Source organism: Triticum dicoccoides, chromosome 6B (genome assembly GCF_002162155.2).
Source record: "Triticum dicoccoides isolate Atlit2015 ecotype Zavitan chromosome 6B, WEW_v2.0, whole genome shotgun sequence".
NCBI lineage: Eukaryota > Viridiplantae > Streptophyta > Magnoliopsida > Poales > Poaceae > Triticum > Triticum dicoccoides.
Window position 1 is genome coordinate 283,093,895 of NC_041391.1, and position 6,871 is coordinate 283,100,765.

The window sequence follows — 6,871 nt, forward strand, 5'->3', positions numbered from 1 at the left end:
TCTAGATCCCATCTAGAGGGGCCGGCCCCCCTTGCCCCTTCCCCTATAAATAGAGGGGTGAGGGGAGGGCTTATTACCTAAGCCAAGGCGCGGCCCCTCCCCTCCCCAACACCTCTCCTCCTCCGTTGTGTGCTTGGCGAAGCCCTGTCGGAGTACTGCCTCTCCACCATCATCACGCCGTCGTGCTGCTGCTGGAGCCTTCTTCCTCAACCTCTCCTTCCTCCTTGCTAGATCAAGAAGGAGGAGACGTCGTCCGTACCGTACGTGTCTTGAACGCGGAGGTGCTGTCCGTTCAGCACTTGGTCATCGGTGATCCGAATCACGGCGAGTACGACTCCATCATCACCATCCCCTTGAACGCTTCCGCACGCGATCTACAAGTGGTATGTAGATGCAAACTCACTCCCTTGACTCGTTGCTTAGATGAACTCATAGATGGATCTTGGTGAAACCGTAGGAAAAATTTTAATTTTCTGCAACGTTCCCCAACAGTGGCATCATGAGCTAGGTCTATGCGTAGTTCTCTCTTGCACGAGTAGAACACAATTTTGTTGTGGGCGTAGATCTTGTCAACTTGCTTGCCGCTACTAGTCTTATCTTGCTTCAGCAGTATTGTGGGATGAAGCGGCCCGGACCAACCTTACACGTACGCTTACGTGAGACCGGTTCCACCGACTAACATGCACTAGTTGCATAAGGTGGCTGGCGGGTGTCTGTCTCTCCCACTTTAGTTGAAGCGGATTCGATGAAAGGGGTCCTTATGAAGGGTAAATAGAAGTTGACAAGATCACGTTGTGGTTATTCGTAGGTAAGAAAACGTTCTTGCTAGAACCCAATTGCAGCCACGTAAAAGATGCAACAACAATTAGAGGACGTCTAACTTGTTTTTGCAGCAATTGTCATGTGATGTGATATGGCCAGAAGTTGTGATGAATGATGAATGATATATTGTGATGTATGAGATCATGTTCTTGTAATAGGAATCACGACTTGCATGTCGATGAGTATGACAACCGGCATGAGCCATAGGAGTTGTCTTTATTTTTGTATGACCTGCGTGTCATTGAAGAACGCCATGTAAATTACTTTACTTTGTTGCTAAACGCGTTAGCCATAGAAGTAGAAGTAGTCGTTGGCGTGACAACTTCATGAAGACACGATGATGGAGATCATGATGATGGAGATCATGGTGTCATGCCGGTGACGAAGATGATCATGGAGCCCCGAAGATGGAGATCGAAGGAGCTATATGATATTGGCCATATCATGTCACTATTATATAATTGCATGTGATGTTTATTATGTTTATGCATCTTGTTTACTTAGAACGACGGTAGTAAATAAGATGATCCCTTACAAAAAATTTCAAGAAGTGTTCTCCCCTAACTGTGCACCGTTGCTAAAGTTCGTCGTTTCGAAGCACCACGTGATGATCGGGTGTGATAGATCCTTACGTTCACATACAACGGGTGTAAGACAGTTTTACACATGCAAAAACACTTAGGGTTAACTTGACGAGCCTAGCATGTACAGACATGGCCTCGGAACACGGACACCGAAAGGTCGAACATGAGTCGTATGGAAGATACGATCAACATGAGAATGTTCACCGACGATGACTAGTCCGTCTCACGTGATGATCGGACACGGCCTAGTCGACTCGGATCGTGTAACACTTAGATGACTAGAGGGATGTCTAATCTGAGTGGGAGTTCATTAAATAATTTGATTAGATGAACTTAATTATCATGAACTTAGTCTAAAACTTTTGCATAATATGTCTTGTAGATCAAATGGCCAACGCTCATGTCAACATGAACTTCAACGCGTTCCTAGAGAAAACCAAGCTGAAAGATGATGGCAGCAACTATACGGACTGGGTCCGGAACCTGAGGATCATCCTCATAGCTGCCAGGAAACAATATGTCCTAGAAGGACCGCTAGGTGATGCTCCCGTCCCATAGAACCAAGACATTATGAATGCTTGGCAGTCTCGTGCTGATGATTACTCCCTCGTTCAGTGCGGCATGCTTTACAGCTTAGAACCGGGGCTCCAAAAGCGTTTTGAGCAACATGAAGCATATGAGATGTTCGAGGAGCTGAAACTAGTTTTCCAAGCTCATGCGAGAGATATGAAGTCTCCGACAAGTTCTATAGTTGCAAGATGGAGGAAAATAGTTCTGTCAGTGAGCACATACTCAAAATGTCTGGGTTGCACAACCGCCTGTCCCAGCTGGACATTAACCTCCCGGATGAGGCGGTCATTGATAGAATCCTTCAGTCGCTCCCACCAAGCTACAAGAGCTTTGTGATGAACTACAATATGCAGGGGATGGTGAAGACCATTCCTGAAGTATTCTTGATGCTGAAATCAGCAGAGGTTGAAATCAAGAAAGAACATCAAGTGTTGATGGTCAATAAGACCACTAAGTTCAAGAAGGGCAAGGGTAAGAAGAACTTCAAGAAGGACAGCAAAGATGTTGCCGCGCCCGGTAAGCCAGTTGCCGGGAAGAAGTCAAAGAATGGACCCAAGCCTGAAACTGAGTGCTTTTATTGCAAGGGGAAGGGTCACTGGAAGCGGAACTGCCCCAAATACTTAGCGGATAAGAAGGCCGGCAACACCAAAGGTATATTTGATATACATGTAATTGATGTGTACCTTACCAGTACTCGTAGTAACTCCTGGGTATTTGATACCGGTGCCGTTGCTCATATTTGTAACTCACAGCAGGAGCTGCGGAATAAGCGGAGACTGGCGAAGGACGAGGTGACGATGCGCGTCGGGAATGGTTCCAGAGTCGATGTGATCGCCGTCGGCACGCTACCTCTACATTTACCTACGGGATTAGTTTTGAACCTTAATAATTGTTATTTGGTGCCAAGTTTGAGCATGAACATTGTATCTGGATCTCGTTTGATACGAGATGGCTACTCATTTAAATCCGAGAATAATGGTTGTTCTATTTATATGAGAGATATGTTTTATGGTCATGCTCCGATGGTCAATGGTTTATTCTTAATGAATCTCGAACGTAATGTTACACATATTCATAGCGTGAATACCAAAAGATGTAAAGTTGATAACGATAGTCCAACATACTTGTGGCACTGCCGCCTTGGTCACATTGGTGTCAAGCGCATGAAGAAGCTCCATGCTGATGGACTTTTAGAGTCTCTCGATTATGAATCATTTGACACATGCGAACCATGCCTCATGGGCAAAATGACCAAGACTCCGTTCTCCAGAACAATGGAGCGAGCAACCAACTTGTTGGAAATCATACATACCGATGTGTGCGGTCCAATGAGTGTTGAGGCTCGCGGAGGATATCGTTATATTCTCACTCTCATAGATGACTTGAGTAGATATGGGTATGTCTACTTGATGAAACACAAGTCTGAGACCTTTGAAAAGTTCAAGGAATTTCAGAATGAAGTAGAGAATCAACGTGACCGAAAGATAAAATTCTTACGATCGGATCGTGGAGGAGAATATTTAAGTCACGAATTTGGTACACACTTAAGAAAATGTGGAATCGTTTCACAACTCACGCCGCCTGGAACACCTCAGCGAAACGGTGTGTTCGAACGTCGTAATCGCACTCTATTGGATATGGTGCAATCTATGATGTCTCTTACTGATTTACCGCTATCATTTTGGGGATACGCTCTAGAGACAGCTACATTCACTTTAATAGGGCACCATCTAAATCCGTTGAGACGACACCGTATGAATTATGGTTTGGGAGAAACCTAAGCTGTCGTTTCTAAAAGTTTGGGGATGCGATGCTTATGTCAAGAAACTTCAACCTGAAAAGCTCGAACTCAAGTCGGAAAAATGCGTCTTCATAGGATACCCTAAAGAAACCATTGGGTATACCTTCTACTTAAGATCCGAGGGCAAGATCTTTGTTGCCAAGAACGAATCCTTTCTGGAAAAAGAGTTTCTCTCGAAAGAAGTAAGTGGGAGGAAAGTAGAACTCGATGAAGTACTACCTCTTGAACGGGAAAGTAGTGCAGCTCAGGAAAATGTTCTTGTGATGCCTACACCAACTGAAGAGGAAAATAATGATGATGATCAAGGTACTTCGGATCAAGTTGCTACTGAACTTCGTAGGTCCACAAGGACACGTTCCGCACCAGAGTGGTACGGCAACCCTGTCCTGGAAATCATGTTGTTAGACAACGGTGAACCTTCGAACTATGAAGAAGCAATGGCGGGCCTAGATTCCAACAAATGGCTAGAAGCCATGAAATCCGAGATAGAATCCATGTATGAAAACAAAGTATGGACTTTGACTGACTTGCCCGATGATCGGCGAGCGATAGAAAACAAATGGATCTTTAAGAAGAAGACGGACGCGGATGGTAATGTCACCATCTATAAAGCTCGACTTGTTGCTAAGGGTTATCGGCAAGTTCAAGGGATTGACTACGATGAGACTTTCTCTCCCGTAGCGAAGCTTAAGTCCGTCCGAATCATGTTAGCAATTGCCGCATGCTATGATTATGAGATATGGCAGATGGACGTCAAAACGGCATTCCTTAACGGGCATCTTAAGGAAGAACTGTATATGATGCAGCCGGAGGGTTTTGTCGATCCTAAGAATGCTAACAAAGTATGCAAGCTCCAGCGATCCATTTATGGGCTGGTGCAAGCATCTCAGAGTTGGAACATTCGCTTTGATGAGATGATCAAAGCGTTTGGGTTTATGCAGACTTATGGAGAAGCCTGCGTTTACAAGAAAGTGAGTGGGAGCTCTGTAGCATTTCTCATATTATATGTAGATGACATACTTTTGATGGGAAATGATATAGAATTCTTGGACAGCATTAAGGCCTACTTGAATAAGTGTTTTTTAATGAAGGACCTTGGAGAAGCTGCTTATATATTAGGCATCAAGATCTATAGAGATAGATCGAGACGCCTCATAGGTCTTTCACAAAGCACATACCTTGATAAGATTTTGAAGAAGTTCAAAATGGATCAGTCCAAGAAGGGGTTCTTGCCTGTATTGCAAGGTGTGAGATTGAGCTCGGCTCAATGCCCGACCACGGCAAAAGATAAAGAAGAGATGAGCGTCATCCCCTATGCCTCAGCCATAGGATCTATTATGTATGCCATGCTGTGTACCAGATCTGATGTAAACCTTGCCATAAGTTTGGTAGGAAGGTACCAAAGTAATCCCGGCAAGGAACACTGGACAGCGGTCAAGAATATCCTGAAGTACCTGAAAAGGACAAAGGACATGTTTCTCGTTTATGGAGGTGACGAAGAGCTCGCCGTAAAGGGTTACGTCGATGCTAGCTTCGACACAGATCTGGATGACTCTAAGTCACAAACTGGATACGTGTATATGTTGAATGGTGGAGCAGTAAGCTGGTGCAGCTGCAAGCAGAGTGTCGTGGCGGGATCTACATGTGAAGCGGAGTACATGGCAGCCTCGGAGGCAGCGCATGAAGCAATTTGGGTGAAGGAGTTCATCACCGACCTAGGAGTCATACCCAATGCGTCGGGGCCGATCAAACTCTTCTGTGACAACACTGGAGCTATTGCCCTTGCCAAGGAGCCCAGGTTTCACAAGAAGACCAGGCACATCAAGCATCGTTTCAACTCCATCCGTGAAAATGTTCAAGATGGAGACATAGATATTTGCAAAGTACATACAGATCTGAATGTCGCAGATCTGTTGACTAAACCTCTCTCGCGAGCAAAACATGATCAACACCAGAACTCTATGGGTGTTCGATTCATCACAATGTAACTAGATTATTGACTCTAGTGCAAGTGGGAGATTGTTGGAAATATGCCCTAGAGGCAATAATAAAAGCATTATTATTATATTTCCTTGTTCATGATAATTGTCTTTTATTCATGCTATAATTGTATTATCCGGAAATCGTAATACACGTGTGAATACATAGACCACAATACGTCCCTAGTAAGCCTCTAGTTGACTAGCTCGTTGGTCAACAGATAGTCATGGTTTCCTGACTATGGACATTAGATGTCATTGACAATGGGATCACGTTATTAAGAGAATGACGTGATGGACAAGACCCAATCCTAAGCATAGCACAAGATCGTGTAGTTCGTTCTGCTAGAGCTTTTTCAATGTCAAGTATCTCTTCCTTAGACCATGAGATCGTGTAACTCCCGGATACCGTAAGAGTGCTTTGGGTGTACCAAACGTCACAATGTAACTGGGTGACTATAAAGGTGCACTACAGGTATCTCCGAAAGTGTTTGTTGGGTTGACACGGATCGAGACTAGGATTTGTCACTCCGTATGACGGAGAGGTATCTCTAGGCCCACTCGATAATGCATCATCATAATGAGCTCAAAGTGACCAAGTGTTTGGTCACGGGATCATGCATTACGGTACGAGTAAAGTGACTTGCCGGTAACGAGACTGAACGAGGTATTGGGATACCGACGATCGAGTCTCGGGCATGTAACGTACCGATTGACAAAGGGAATAGTATACGGGGTTGCTTGAATCCTCGACATCGTGGTTCATCCGATGACATCATCGAGGAGCATGTGGGAGCCAACATGGGTATCCAGATCCCGCTGTTGGTTATTGACCTGAGAGCCGTCTCGGTCATGTCTGCATGTCTCCCGAACCCGTAGGGTCTACACACTTAAGGTTCGGTGACGCTAGGGTTATCAGGAAGACTTGTATGTGATTACCAAATGTTGTTCGGAGTCCCGGATGAGATCTCGGACATCACGAGGAGTTCCGGAAGGGTCCGGAGGTAAAGATTTATATATGGGAAGTTGTCAAACGGACACCGGAAAGTTTCGGGGGCATATCGGTATTGTACCGGGGCCACCAGAAGGGTTCCGGGGGTCCACCGGGAGGGGCC